The sequence below is a fragment of the Aythya marila genome (genome assembly GCF_965140915.1).
Source record: "Aythya marila genome assembly, chromosome: Z".
In the NCBI taxonomy this organism is placed as follows: domain Eukaryota; kingdom Metazoa; phylum Chordata; class Aves; order Anseriformes; family Anatidae; genus Aythya; species Aythya marila.
The window spans coordinates 48,298,302-48,314,374 of NC_139080.1; the positions used below are offsets into that span (position 1 = coordinate 48,298,302).

The window sequence follows — 16,073 nt, forward strand, 5'->3', positions numbered from 1 at the left end:
GCCCCTCACCAGCTTCGTCGCCCTTCTCTGCACCCGCTCAAGCACCTCCATGTCCTTCTTGTAGCGAGGGGCCCAAAACTGAACACAGTACTCGAGGTGCAGCCTCACCAGAGCTGAGTACAGGGGGAAAATACAGTGAAGACACAGGAGATCTTTGGGTTCCGTCACACTGTCCCCATAGAAGAGCTCAAGTTCACACTTCACTCGCCTCCAGGCACACTCAGGCAGGAGAAGGAGAGCATGGGCACTGGCACACGCCCAGCAGCATGGACAGCAGCTTATGCCCAAGCCACCACACCGCTGCTTTTATCTCACCAACCTTGTGGGCACCAGCATGCCCGTCCTGGGCTAACCCCAGGTATGATCCGAGGAGGATCCAGTACCTACAAGCCCCAAGGGCTACCGAACCACGCAGGTATCTCAGCGCTTGGGTTACTTAGCAATGTGATGGTCACCCCAGCCCAGCCTGCTGGGATTCCTGCCTGTCCCAACGCTCTGAGGCTACACACCAGCCTTTCTGCCCTCAGTACGGCACTGACATCAACCAACATCTCAACATCACTGTGAAACCCCGCAGCACCTCTTCCCATGGGTTTTCATGGATGTGTAACGAGCATGCACGAATATTTGCCCCCCGGCAAAGGGCACGCCTTTTGCTGTAGCCGAGGTAAAATGTGTGAATACTGTCAGCAGCCGAGAAACCATCACCATCCTCAAGTAATCTTTATAAACAAAAGAAGCCCCTTCTGTGTAGGCTGTCTGGGTACACGCTGCTAATAAAGAGGATGGAAAACCAAAGGTCATATAGCTAAGAGAGCTTTACATACCTGCTTCGGAAACATGCCTCGGCACAACATACGGATTGCAAATAAGGCACATGAAATGCTTTTTCGAAAAAGTAGCGCGAGATCCTCTAAGAACCTGCACCTCTACCTCAAATTTTAATTAGGTCTCTCTCAGTAACATGTGCATAGGATTATAGACTCCCCCCCCCCCCCCCGCAAATCAAGTTTCAAATTGTGGAACAGATCCAAGGAGCTGGTTTCTATGCATTCCTGAGGGAGAAAGGGCTATAGAAAAGCCTTTTATTTCTGCATGTATTTCCCAGAAGGCCTAACTAATGCAAAAGGAAACGTATCAGGCTTCTTCAATGGGGGGAGGGCAGGAGGGGATTAACACGTTTCACTTGCAGAATGTGTGCAAGTGGGAGGGGTGAGCGCTTCGATGTGAGCAATTAAACTCATTTCTTTTGTAAACCTTACGATGAGATAGCTAAAATATCCTTTCAATAGAAAACTACTTGAGTAAATGTCAAGGTGAATTGCGCTGAATGTCACAAAAAGCTACCGTGAAGGGGGACACTTGAGACAGCGTACGTACATCTCTGGAGAGGCACCACTTCAGCACGTCAGCATCGTGAAGTTAAGAGTATAAACACAGGAGTGCGTGTTCTCGGTGTAAGTCAGCATCATCCGCACAAATGGTTTCACACACAAGTACTGGCAATGGTTTCCGCCTCCTAAATTGATTTTATACCTGCTTTTCTGTTAAGCCCTTCGAGAGCTAATGAAGGTTGGTTCTGGGCTCGGAAGCACTTCAATCTAACAACAACTCAAAAAAAAAAAAAAAATTAGGCGCAGACCAACATAAGTTATTCCAGTTTGTCCCTTCAAAGAATGAATCACAAAATACTCCAGCCTACCATGCATTGATTTTCAAAGTAATACACTCCCTTCAAAACTATTCTTTGTAAGTTTATTAGCTCTTCAGCTTTGACTATTTTAATACTCATTCAGCAAAACACTTTTTCTACATTGAGTATTGAGGTAAAGGTGCATCCAATAGGAACTCAATTCCAGGGATCACACATCAGTTCCCACCACTAAAATAAATCTTACAGAAAACTGAATAAAAGGTTACTGCTCCTGAAGAAGGGCTTGAGCTGCGGGGTGCCTCACAGCCAAAGCATAGCTATAGGCAACGCAGCAAGCAGCTCTTACCCACCTCACGTCACGGGGGGCCCTAATTCTGACTCCAGCCACCACATCCACCCTCAGCTGCCCCGTGCTGCATCCAGCCTCTGCTGCCCATCGCAGGTCAGCCGCTGCCCACGGGGCAGGTCCCACCACCCCCTCAACCCCTGGGGTTTGGGCTTCTCTTTGTGTCCAGGCACTGGTGTTTCAAGCTCCCTCTCCACCTCGCTCTAGCAAAACAGGACTTACAACAAATACAGCAAATAGACACGGGCACAGTTTGCTGAAGGTGCAAGCTGCCCTCATTTCTACCAGGAGGAGAGGCAGCAGACCGCACGGCTGCAGCCCAGAGTTCAGTGTATACTTACCAACATGCAATTAATTGAACGAGGAGCTTAATTCAAGTTTTGCTGCGCTTGCTGGTTCAGAAATTCCTACGCCACCTGTATTTAACCACTGTTTTCATGTTTAATATAATACGCAACTAATATATAGCTCTGTTCATACTAAGTAAAAACTAATTCATTCCTCGTGTTACTTGGCATTAGTTAGAGTGAAAAGAACCTAGATTATTTAACTAGTCTACTCAATAACGTGATCATCCATCCTTCCCCCTAAACCTCTTGTAGAAAGGTAAAAGAAGCCAAATTAATTATTTACTTAAAACCAAATAATCAGGTTGATTTTTCTGGGACTGTGCTTTTTGGTGGTGTGCTACTTAGTGTTATATTTAAAACATTTAATAACTCAAGAGGGAAAAAAAAAAAAGCAAGACAATGCTGATTTTGCTCATTTATTCTTCCCTGTAATGTCATTTAACAGTATTTTAAGACTGATAGCTTTGGAGCACTATGTTCTGGAATAACAACTTGACAAATGATAGACATTTGTACACTTCCAAGAACAGACAGAACAGTATTTTCAACAGTAAACCATTTGCTTAGGCAGAAAGAAACCACTTCCTACAGTCTACGCAATGAACTGTTAGAGCTGTTAACTACCAGGTGTTAGTAGTAGAAGGTGATATTGCATAGTGTGGTCTTTCATTTAATTAAGTTTTAAAAAGATCCTGTGGCCAGAAACCTAAGATCAACTATAAGATGGAAATACTGTACGGACACTCAAGGTGCAGAATAATTAACCACTGGACACATGATGAGGTGGAAGATTTGCCATCGTTAGAAACACAGAGTGAAGAAAGATCCTTTTTTTCTGCACAGGGGAAACAAGACTAGTACGTAAACTCCTGGTCTTGGTGCCAGAATTTCACCCAACAGCACCAGAGACCCATGCTACGTAGCCATAACGTAGCCATGTTAAGGGCTACGTTAACAACTTAAATTTGCTTTATTTCTCCCAATCAGAAGGGTTTAGGCTGGAAGGGACCTCTGGAGGTCACCTAGTCCAACCCCCTGCTCAAGCAGGGACACCTGGAGCAGGCTGCCCAGGACCATGCACAGGAGGCTCTAGGAGAGCTCCCAGGAGGCAGACACCACAGCTGACACCCTCTCTGGGCAACCCGTGCCAGTGCTCCATCACCCACACCGTAAGGAAGTGCTTCCTGATGATCAGCTATACTTCCAAGGCAGTACTGGGTTATGCTTTTGTCAGGTTATCTTTTTGTCTTGGGCAAGCTCAAGTTCAGCACCCAGCCTCCCTATCCTCTGTCTCAGACAAGCACTGCAGGGCAAGCAGGATACCAGCTGATGCACTTCTGGGACAATACAAGCCAACTGTTTCCCAGGATGTTTGACTGGCTTTTTCAAGCTTCTTCCCAACATTTTTGCTGACAATTTCTACAACGCAGCTCTAGCTACAAGATCCAGAAGCAATGAAGACTGCAGCACAGCTGCAGCAGTAGCATGCAAGTTGCTCCAGGCCAACCCCTGACCAGGGCAGCAACCCACTCACTTACCTTCTTCTCCAAGTGCTACCACCTTCTAAAGGTACACCTCACAATCCTGCTCGATGCCCAGAAAAACTTCATGCACACCTCTCAGTGAGAGAGCAAAAATCTAGCCTTCTGGCTATTTTGAAGGTGTTTCTCTATTTCTCCACAAAAGTTTCATCAGCACAGCACATATTTTTTCTGATTATTGGTCTACCCAACCCATCACCAAGTTGGAAGCTAAATCCAGTATAACTACATGCACACTTCCAAAGCCGAATACCTAGTCAGTACAGAGCAAGGCTCTACCAAGTCACCTATCTGAAATTCATTTTCAAAAATCTCCTTGACTTCTATTTGGTTACAAAGCTTGGAAAAATCCCACCTCGATTTCAAAAGTGTCCTTCACAAAGCCACACTCTTTTAAGTCTGCTTCTATATGTCATGAATCACTTCAATACAAGTTCTCCATATTAAGTCCTTCAAGCTTGCATGGCATAATTACAAATGTTCTCTCTGCATATTTTTGCATATTTAACTCAGACACATTTCAAGCTCTTGCAAAGGAAATGTCTTAGTACACGTTTACTTCATATGTTATGCTTGTGTTATGCCATTTATTTCTCAATTTCCAGATAACCTCTAACATACTGCAGGTGTAATTTATAAACAGCAATTATAATACAATATGAATTTCAACATAAGTACACCGACAGAACATCAGCTGAAGGTAACGCACAGGGAACTCCCCAAACTGCACTTGATAATTAAGAGTCTTCGTGAGAAATCCCACGTGGACAAAAATAAATAAATAAATAAATAAATAAAATAAACAAATAAATCTCACGGCAGCTCAAGAAAGTTGTAAAATCAAATTAATGGGAAGGTAACTTTCAGCCTCAAGACACTGCATGTTCTGCATGCGTGCCAGACCTCAAAAAACTTTCTCTTCAAACCTGAAACAGGATCTGAAGACGTCTGGGACAGTCTGGAATGAAAGGAGAGCAGCAGTTTGTGGTGTTTTGCCTGCGGTAGCATCATGATTTGAGGAACTCGATCACTATTGGTACAACGCATCATTGTCCAAATTACCATTCAGCTGACTCACCTGCACCGTCTGTATCCTGGTGAGGCGGAGGGGTCACTGAGCGTAGCATGAGTGTGGCAAACAGAACCAGCCTGGAAGGCTCAGTGTAAGGATCTCTTCTTTCGTGTTTCCAAATCTATCCTGCCAGCAATGTTATGGAGGAAACACCAACAGCAGACAACAACAGGCTTCCCTCCTGCCAGACTTTCCTTCCCCCAGACTGCAAACTCCCAGTCTATCAGCTGGCGTGGAAGTACTATTCATTACTATTCACATATATTTATAGGTACTCTGCAGGAGCCCCGCAAAACTCACGCAGGGGCATCACGTTTCTTTCCTGCAGGAAATAATGCAGCAGCGTCCCATCAGCCACACAGGTACCTGCACGAGGCCCGGACAGATTGCACTGAGCTCAACTAGCTTCTCTTCTCTGTTCTTTCCTGACTACTTCCGAAAATATTTCATCTGTTCCTGTCACCCACAGATCTAACACAAGAAGGCAGATCCTATAATGAGAGCTATAAGATCCCTCAGCTTTGAACTAGTAACTTCTCAAATCAAAGAAACAGGTATAACTTGTTATTTCTTCTGAAGTTCCTCATGCATCCTCGGCATAACACCCAAACTTCAAGCAAATAGGGCCCTTCAGGATCCTGTCCTCCACCAGATTTCCAGACAAGAAAATTTGTATTTACATGATAAATGTAATTACTATAATTACTTGTAATAACATATATTAGTATATATTATATGGTAGGTACAATAATATTAATAAAGTAAAATAATTACTTATAAAATATATTTTAGGAAGGTACAGACTTCTTTAATTGACTGATGCCTTTAAAGTTTAAAGCAACATTTAATATAAAAGGAGAGAACTTAACAGGCATGAAAGTCAGCTCATGTAGTCATTTTACTTTCAGGCAAATTCGAGCATCTAAATGCTATTTTCAAGAAGCGTCCTCCTAGCTGAAGCTTCGAACTACAGATTTACGTTGCCCACCTCACTTAATTTCATAGTCACAGTGCTACCAGCAAGTCCCACCGGACCAAGTCCCACAAACAGACCTCATTTTGCATCTGGTGATGCTGCAGCCTTCCCAGAGGCCACCAACACCCCCACCCCCCCCGGCCTGCACACTTGGGGATGCATCTCTAGAGAGGCGCACAACAGGCCGCCACGCCGATGTCCACACTACTTGTACAAGCCACCAAGGATGCCTGCACTATTTGCACAAGCCACATTAGCTGGGGAAGGCCCTGGCTCCCGGCTGGCGTGCCGAGCTGCACACCCCCATCTGGTCCTTGCTCAGGCTGCCCCAGCAGTGACAGGCTAATCCCACACATCTGCGGGGCTTTCAGAAGAGATCTCGCTTGTTTCACACACAGCAGCTCTCCTGGACCTCATTTCACACTGATGGAGGCAAACAGCTATGACCAGGAGAACAATAGCTGCTTTGTTCATGCAGTAAAACAATGTGAAACTGCTCAGATCGCTCTGAATTGCTAAAATTGCGAAGTTTTATTGCGCTACATTAAATAGCTGGTCCGCAGAGCCAAGCCATAAAGCTGTTCTTAGAGGTTCCCCTCTCCCATTCACCCTCTCCCAAAACAGATGCCAACTACTTCATTAGCCACGTTTTATTAGCAAGAAAAGCGGGCGGCCAGCTGATATAAACAGAGGCAGCAACATGCCAGCATGGCTTTGGCCACGTAGGAAGGGGATGACGACACCATGCTGAGGACACCCCCAGTCCCCTCATCACCCCTCCCCTGAAGCCATAATTTTGGGAGCCTGGGGCGCAGGAGAGGCATGGGTCAGGCACGAAGGCCGGGCCAGGAGGCCCAGGGGTGGTGGTGGCAGCAGGCAGGGGTCAAGAAAGGCCCCACTGAGCCTCCTCATGGCCCTGGCACCTTCGCCCCAGCCTCCAGCACCCGCAAAGCTGAGAGGGAAGCTAATTAGAAGGTGAGGGAGAGGTACAGGAGCAAAAGCAGAGTACTGCCTACTCGAGTGTGCTCAGGAATCAGTCCCTAGCTAGGGAGTGCTGCCCACAGAGCATGGCATCCATACTCCGGTGGAGGACAGGGAGGCAGCAGCGAGGCAGACACCAAAGCCAGCACTGGTGGGACTGCTCCTCCAGCTGCTGCAGCAGCACGGGTGGCCCCGTGCTACCACCACCCCTCCTGACCCACCTGAGACCTCCAGCCCACAGCATCGCCCAGGAAATCCTCCCCTGCATGGAGGCAGGCCAACCCCAGCACAGCCTCACGTGCCGCCTGCTCACTCACAGCCTGCAAAGTTTTACCTGGGTCCTTTATTTTCTTCTCCTGCCTGACTTCAACAAACAAGCTAATTAAGCACTTAGACCCGGACCACCGTAATGAAACAGTCCAATAAATACACATATATATCCGCTAATTGAACACAAGGAAAGTTTCAGCCTAAAGTCTTTCCTCCTCAAAATGCTTAAAACTTCCCCCCCCCTTTGTTTTCTGTTTCCTATTAGGCAAAGGAACGATGTCAATAAAACCTAACAGCACTGTCTTGCTATTTAGCAGGTTCCTGTTACTATGCAAAAAAGAACTTTTGGAAGCATAAAAGATTATTCTGATGTCTGCTAAAAGGCAGATTTACTCCTGGTTTGCCATTGCTGGAAAGCAAAAGGCAGACTACCTGCAGCTGAGTTTGGATTTGAAGGGAATGAGTTCTCTTTGTTTACTCAAGTGAGCTTTGGTGATGCTGATAAGCAAGGTACACTTAAATTAAAAATGAGCACAAACAGAAAAGCATATGCTAGTTATGCAAGATATATGCTAAGTCTCAGCAAAAAAACAAAAGCATCAGCATGATTTAATAGCAATAACCAGAAAAACTAGTAGTACATTCTAGGGCACAACCACAACTGAGGGCTTTTTTTTCCACTCCATTTTTCTTCTAATATCAGCAAGGCTATTCTTTGAAAAAAAATACTGACATTCAGCTGCCAGATACTTATATAAACACAGACTGTTCTGTATATGCCAACAGAAATCACTTCAAAGTTTCATGTCTTCGAAACAGATTTCAAGCTTCAAACTACAATTTTGCACACCAGCCGTGTACACAAAGCGGCAGCCTGTTCAGCTACAATTTACACAATACATGCATCAAAGGGTTGGGCTTTTTTTGTTGCAGTTGTTAATTCTTATTTAAGCTGTATGGCAATAGAAACCATACAGTATCTATACGCAACCAGCCAACAAGACAGGTTCCCAGTAGGTCCCATCACAGCAGTACTGAGGCTCTTTCCTGGGCGTTTCTGTTTGTAGGGACTACACCTAACTGTGCCTGAGTACTCTGGAGCTACAGACAGGTGCTGAATCCAGGCTGTTAGCGAAGGATATCTCTCTGCAACACGCACACAAACATAAGACCATTTACAATTAATCTCCATACAGGCAATGTGACTCACAGTCAGTTTAAGAAACTCAATCTGCTGAGTAATTCAAACAGCTTTATTGTTAGTTGTGATGTAATGAAATCAGTCAGTCAACAGTGACAATACTGTATAAACCTCTCACATTTCAAGCCTAGATTACAGCATTTTACAAGCTGAAGCAATTATTTTCTACTGCTACTAAATTATTCCCTGTTGTGACAACTAATGTAGTTGATAAAGAACCTTTAAATGAGCTTTCAACTTCCACTGACTTACAAAATAACCAAAAAAATTAATTTCTTACCTGCAACCCAAGCTGCATGGCTGTTCTCACAGCTCTCTTACAAAGACCGTAGCAAAAGGTTGCCTTGAGCAGTAGGCAATGGCCTGAATTTTATCATCAAGTAATGAGTCTATCACAAAAATAATGACCACATGGCAGCAGCCTGCTGGATATAAATCCCTCCACTGATTAAAACTGGATTCTGGATCAATATTTAAGCAAAAATAAAAATAAACAAAACAACAAACAAACAAACCACAATGCTACATGAAAAGAAGAGTAGAAAGAAGACAAAGCATCTGTGCTGGTCTCACTAACCATACAGCAGGATGCAAATTAATACAAAATTATTTTATATTCAAGCAAATGTAAAAAAAACTTACGGAACAGAACACTTAGCTCTGTGCAGTCAGCCACAAACATGCAGTGCCTCACCGTGCCAATGGTGAAAGCCTTGTAACGGGAGAGCCCAAGACATAGAAATAGTAAAATAAATGTTCTGTGTTTTGTGAGCTCCCCCCCCCCTCCTTCTCTGGCCCTGCTCACCCTTTCCTCCCCTAGGGCTTCAGTTCTTGGTTAACATCTCTCCAGCTGAAAATAATTGCCTGCCTCCGAAAGGCGTCTGGGACAGTGTCACCCCTTAATCAGCAGCAGGACAGCTGAGTGACGCGAGGCACTTCCACCTCCTCCCCGGAGTAATCGCACTGTCTCCGCAAGGCAGTACCATGCTGTCGAGAATTAAAATGACTTCAGATGTGGTGTTCTGCCCTAATGAGAACCATATTCCAGCAAGGCCCCCCTCCAAAAGCCCACTTCACACTACTGCACCAGCTGCCTATTAGGACTTAGCTTATCAATACAGCTACCGCCGAGGGTCAGTCAGTCCAGGCTGCATGCAAACCTCAGGGAAAATCCATTTGCAGAAATGAACCCACAATGCTTTTGGTATACCTCGATACATACATAATCAGCAATGATCAACTGTGTTACCTCTCAATTTTTATCACAGTGTGAGCATGGTAACAAGCCACAGTAGATTTGCAAGTCGTCATGCCCTGGCAGAGGCAGGATACCAATAAAACTACCCAGAGTTATAAAACCATGGACAGATTTACAACAAAGGACATTCAAGCAGCTCTCTGCAGAAATACCTCAGAAAATAAAACCAGGTATCTATTTCTCAATGAACTGGAGAGACAGAAAGAAAAAAATGCTTGTAGGCATTACCAATATACTTGCAGTGGGTATACCGAAAAATAAACTCTGTGAATCAGAGTAACGCTAATTTCAGCTTCCATCAACTGCTGTAGTTTCACTCTAGGATGAAATGTCAGCATCTAGAAATTGTGCAGGTATGTTTCTTCAAAACAGTCACTGTCTCTTCCCACATCCTACTTGGAAGATAAAATCTAAACATGGTCTTCAACGTCCTCACTGTAAAAGAGGCACCAAAATCATCTTTACTGGCAGGACATGGCATGCTTAAATCCTGTAATTTTTTCCTTTTACCCACAACAGCCACTTTTCTGTCCTTCATATCTTTAGCCTTCTCAGCTTAGTAAACTGACAGGTAGTCGCCCCCTTCCCTTTTTTACCCTGTGCCTTTGAGATATACGTTTGCAGCAAGACTTACAGGAAAGCATTCTCAGACACAACAGCCGAAGAGTCTGACGCAGCAAGACCACGCAGTTCATCTCGAGCTTGCTCTTCCAAATTCTGCTTCTCCTCCTCCTGTGGGGTTCCCTTTCTTCCCGCTCCAAAATATGCTGTAAACTTCCCCAAGAAGGGACCGTGTCTCCCACATGTGTTTATCTATAAACACTGAGTGCACCAAAGCTCTCCTTCAGGCCCTCAAATGCCTACCTGAACACCACAGCCGTGGTACAGGAGTAAAAACATCAATTACGCCTGAACCTGATGGCTTCGGATACTTGCAGGAAATGGAAATCGTTAATTAAGGAAATGACAAACTGTCCTATCCCAGCCCTCAGGTCCCTCCTCTCTTCACTAAAGGAACTACCTAAGTTGGTTATCTTAGGGCTTGATTGCTGGGATGAGAATTTCAGGGATTGTAGAGCCTTCATATCCTCCTCCACAGCCTCTCAAAGACTCAGGCAAACCTCAGCTTGTTGCTACACAAACATTTTAAAAAGTTCACGTTTCTGTCAACTGGAGAAGATTAAACTGCTGGTGGCTCACCCCATGCCACAGACACACAGAAATCTTCAAACCTTTTCAGAAAAGCATCAGAGAAACAAGTGAAAGCACAATGAAGGATTACAATTAAAGAGTTTTAAAAAGGAAGGAAGAAATGCTTGCTTCAGGAGACCGGAAATAAAGAGTTTTATATCCTTAAAGCAATCACATGAACATAAGAAACTTGAGAAGTGGAAACAACACGGTGACAACATCAGCAGACAGAGAAGCCCTGCCTTGCACAAGTCAGCTGGGGCGAGCCCTTAAGCGTGTGAGTCAAGACATAAGCAAGCCAGGGCTGGGAAGGGGAAGCGCCCGGGTGCCCCTGATTTTCGGAGCACTTCCTCAGCAAGCGGATGCGTGCCTCCACACCTCCCCAGCCCAACAGGGCTGCCTCGCAGCCACGCCGGGCACCTCGCAGCACAACGGGCCTGCCGCTCTGCAGGCCGCCACCCCACCACCACGGCCTGTCACAGCCCAGGCTGCTAGGCACAGCTCTGCACCGCTTTCACAGGCAGACACAGAAATGCTGCATGTGGTAGCAGAGACCCTGAGAAGACCGCCATCACCAACCCCCAAGCCCGGCGGTGCTGTGCTGGACACGGTACGCCGTGCCCCTCGCCCTGCACACTTCAGCCTTTGGCACGCACCCCGCTGTTGGATCAGCGCGATGAGGCCGGACAGTCTGTGCCAAGGCGGGTGGCTATCTGCAGCACGTAGTCTGCAAACAGAGCAGACGGCTACGTATACATTTGTCAGATGCTGCAGCATCAGGAATTCGAGGCACAGACAAACGTTACATACAATTCTGCTTTGTTCTACGTGCTGGAAATCCTATGCATGTAACTCAATTTACATAGCTCACATGTGCTAGTCATTAAAAGTGAACTAAAATACCTACTTTGCTCCATGAATGTAAGTATCTCAACAGTTTGATATGAAATTTTAGATTAAAACAATTTACAAGCAGTTTGGTATTAAAATTTAAAGTGGTTTTAATTCTAACAAAGCCTGTGGGACATAATTGTCTGTATAAGCAAAGTATCAGCTACGCTTTTTATCAACTGCTTTGAAGTAGATGAAGTGAAACATAAAGAATTAAAACTAAATTGTATTTTAGCTACTGCTTTTCTCTTTGAATGAGCAGAAGTAATCATCTGTTTTTATTACTGTTTTGGCCTTCGCATTCTTATACTCAAGACAATCCAGGAAACAATAAAGCTGTTTGTTCCAGTACAGGCAGTACCCACCTGACATGTTCTTGTTCACAGCAGTACAAATAGTTCCATCGATGCACTTTCAAAAAATGACTGGTAGAAAAAAGGCAGTGGCTCAAAACTCTGTATTTTTCCTCTTTGAATGCCGAAATCAGTAGGCATCACTATAGTCATTCTCATAGCAATAAAACATCTTTTTTCTTCCTATTTCCCATGAGAATCCTAATGTATGCCAGTATCACAAAGTACAGCTTCTGTAATGCATGTGGCTTTACAGTCAACATTTGATTAATTTTAAATCTACCTTGAGGTTCCACCGTGAACAGAGGGAACTTCACAGGCGTTAGAGAATCAACATATTCATACAGCCTGAATAGCTAAGTATACCATTTTAGTATCAATACCACGTTTACAATTTTAAAGGGTATGAAGTCTTTAAACTCAAGAATTCAACAACTCACATGCGTGTAACCATGAAGGATTTTCATTAGCATAAGAAAAGCTTTAAAAAAACTACTGAAGACATTTGAGCACATCTGAGGGCCTTCTTCAATCTGTGCAGCAATCACAATCCCACATGAACACCTAAACAGCCAATGTTTTCTTGGTGGTGTTGGCTGTAATGAAAGCACATTAAAAGTCTACATTGCTTTTTTCAGGCTCAGAGCTAAATCACTAAGAATATTTCAGAAGTCAACAGAAAAATATGCAAAGTCTGAACAACACATAGGTACATCTGTTCCTGTTGAGCTCTATCCAGGCATTTCAGGATCTGGATGCCCTCCCTGATCATCCAGACTTCCCAAATGCTACAGTCTGCACTACTCCAGAGCTGCCGCAGCACAACTGGATGTGCATGTTCAGATCATCAGAACTTCAAGGGTTTGAAGCTGTGCACATAAAACACAGAACAAACTTCAACACACACTTTCAATGTGCTTCACTTCAGAACAACTCAGTTCCCCACCTCTACACATTTCCTTCTGCATTTGAGAACATTCTCAAACAATATTATTAGGAGCTTGCTTGTGACATAGGAGCTTGCACTTACAGAGCTCTACATGCTCAGGATGGAGTTTTTAAAGCTCATGAAACAATTTTTTAAGACTAAAAAAAAAAAACAAAAAAAAAAACCCAACAATTAAAGTCTTAGTAGCGGATGACAAAGACGTAAACTAACAAATGTGTTTATTATACATAACTGAACACCAGGAAAAGCATGCACATTTTCCTGATAGCTGCTGTCAGAATTAGAATCAGTCACAAAAATATGTTTAGCCACAGGAATTAGGAAGGATTTCTTTCCTCAAGCATTGACCCCGTTTACTTTCTGCATGTTACCATAGGTATCGAGTCCTCTCCCTCCCTGACACAGGAGCTGATGAAAACCTCACAGCTTTCGTTTTCCGCTGATTAAACACTACAACAAAATTACCTCAGAAAGCCGGTCCATGATTTTGGCCTTTCACTAAAAGCATTCTTTAATCACAACACAAATGACTACCCTCTTCACAGGTGTAACTGGATACGCTCAGAGTGTCTTTTATTCAGGTGGAAAGGCAACTTGAACTAATGCTTACTTCAGCCTTAAATGCAATTGTTTAACTGTGGTTAAAAACAAGAGTTGCCAAAACTACAGCTCACACCTCAACAACTGGAAAGGAGCTCAGTGAAAGAAATCCAGAGATTTCACTCTCAGATGGGTCTTTATTTCGTCACTATTTATATACTGGGACCCATTTTCCAGCTAGCTTACGCAACCTTGGAGCTTTCTTTCCTTAGCAGATTGTTAGTGGGTCAACTTGAGCTGTTCGGTATAATATTCCCCCACAGCACATTATCATTCGTTTCCAAAATGCTAACGAGCTTGCTTTGGGAGCAGACTTCAACCAGCATGTAGCTACCAGCTTCATCACTGGCCTGCCACCACCAGCTGAGCTGGCTTGCCTGCAGCACAGTGAGCAGCCTGTGTCCTCTCTGGTGCAGGGGATCCTCTCTGGGGGTACCAGGGAGCCTGCCCTGTGGCACTTCCATGGAGACCTGACCACATGAAGCTCAAACCCAGCCTCTCCCACCCTGCTTGCACAGCAGCCAAGCCTCTGACCTGGGACCAAACACCACGGTCCTCAAGGGAGATGCTGGACATGAACCTCTGGGAACGTCAGCTTTGTTCTGCTCAGAACAAATTGTCTTCCCCTCCACAGACAGAGAGGCTGCATGAGGGAACTCAGAGAGTGCACTGCTGCAATGCAAAACCCACAACTACACCGCCGCTGAACAAGCTGTCACCGCGTCACACCACGCTGCTGCAAATCTTACAAATCGCCAGTCCTTTGAGACTTGTCCACACAGTAAATTTTAAGCCAAACAGCTTTGGAGACCCTGAACCAGCTCCATTCGTATCTGAGGGAGGAAGCGTGCAAGGCCAGGTTGGATGGGGCTTTGGACAGCCTGGCCTAGAAATGACCCTGTCCACGGCAAGCAGGTTGGAAGAAGTGATCTTTAAGGTCCCTTCCAACACAAACCACTCCACAGTTCTGTCATTCAGCTGTCTGTGTCTGCAACCAGGACAGCATGTCCCATCAATACGAAAGGAGACCCAGAAACCGCGCATGTCCTTGAGGAGTTTAAGCCTGGCACCCTGCTGCAGAATCCTCCCCAAACACAGCCCTGAGGGGATGCCCTCGTGCAAGGCACCGGCATCACCCAGTGTGTGCCCCAGCGTCTGCACAGGTCTTCAACCCCTCTTCCTCACTGTATGCAAGGTGTAACCACAAAGCTCCTACACCTACGTGCCTCCAAAAGGGAAACAACATAAGGATTAAGCAAGAACTTTCACAAGAAGCAATTTGAGCGGCAGAATGGCTGATGGTGGGTAAAAACTGAGAACGCATAGTTATTTTAAAGGTAGGAAGGGATAAATAGGACATGGGAAGCAAGACACAGCAAAAAAAAAAAAAAAAAAAAGCCACTCTGAAGCACAGCATCTTCTAAGTTTGTAAAAGATAAAAACAAAGCTGACTCGTCTCAGCACTACTAACATCCATACGTTCACAATACTAGCAAATGAGCCACCCCGTCACAAAACAAGCACTATATCACAAGCATTTCCTCACACTTTAGGAAACGTAAGAAATGCAACATAAGAATATATAGCACCAAACCGTCCACACTAGTACATACACAGTGCAGCACAGAGGAGCCCTTGGGCTGTTTCCTGAGACGGAGCAGCGTACTTTTCATCCTCTGACTACTCGGAAAGACAACCGACTAACCCGAAACCCACCCTTCTGATTCATCAAATTGGTGGGAAACTCCACAGCTATGTCACGGATCCATCTGACACGGTCCTGACACCTGGATGCTCTCAGTGTGCTGCTGCCTTTCAAAAGCGTATCTAGATCCCAAGCAGTACGTCCAAGGCTACACGTCACCAGAAGACGTTTTTGTTGTTTTCCCACTGAGGCAGTCACGCCATTTCTATCCTCACCTATAGTCAGTGTGGATTAGTCCAAAGCAGAACCAAATTTCAGCTGCCCCAAGTAAAAGCAGAGAAGAAATACAGCTTTATTTCATCCTTCTTCAGAGCTCCCACTGTGCCAGTCCTGACGTTACACCACAGCTTTCGACAGCATGACCATGAAATCCACTAGCACATTCAGTATTTCCCTCCATCTCCCCAGGAACGAATTGCAAGTAGCAGCAGGCTGGGGGGAGGGTGAGAAGCGGGAAGGATTAAAAAACAAAACAAAAATATAATGGCAGATTATTCCAGCAGTGGGAAACTCCCAGAAAGCCTAACGCCACGCACCCGAGCACCACACGTGAGAATCCCCAACCCAAACGGGGAGCATTTCTCCCGCAGCACTGCTATGCAACCACACGTTAAAGACCGTGCATATGGGGAAAGGAAGGAGGACTGGATGTGGAGGTACACCGGGCAGAAGCATGCCCTTCTACACAATTTGCAGGCTAGCAACCAGCCTGTATTTTCTGCAGTTACAGCTTGC

At 45.1% G+C, this 16,073-nt stretch overlaps 1 protein-coding gene across 7 annotated transcripts in view; it reads right to left on the minus strand.

Moving 5' to 3' along the window:
* Positions 1-16,073, minus strand: part of SEMA4D (semaphorin 4D) — a 98,018-nt gene that overhangs the window by 74,929 nt on the left and 7,016 nt on the right. Inside the window, exon 1 of one of the 7 annotated variants that reach the window (XM_082783350.1) lies at positions 10,284-10,302. The exons of the other annotated variants lie outside the window; for them this stretch is intronic. The gene's annotated coding sequence lies outside the window, so the exon portion shown is untranslated. Of the gene's footprint in view, positions 1-10,283; positions 10,303-16,073 lie in introns of those variants that run through there. 7 annotated transcript variants of the gene reach the window in all.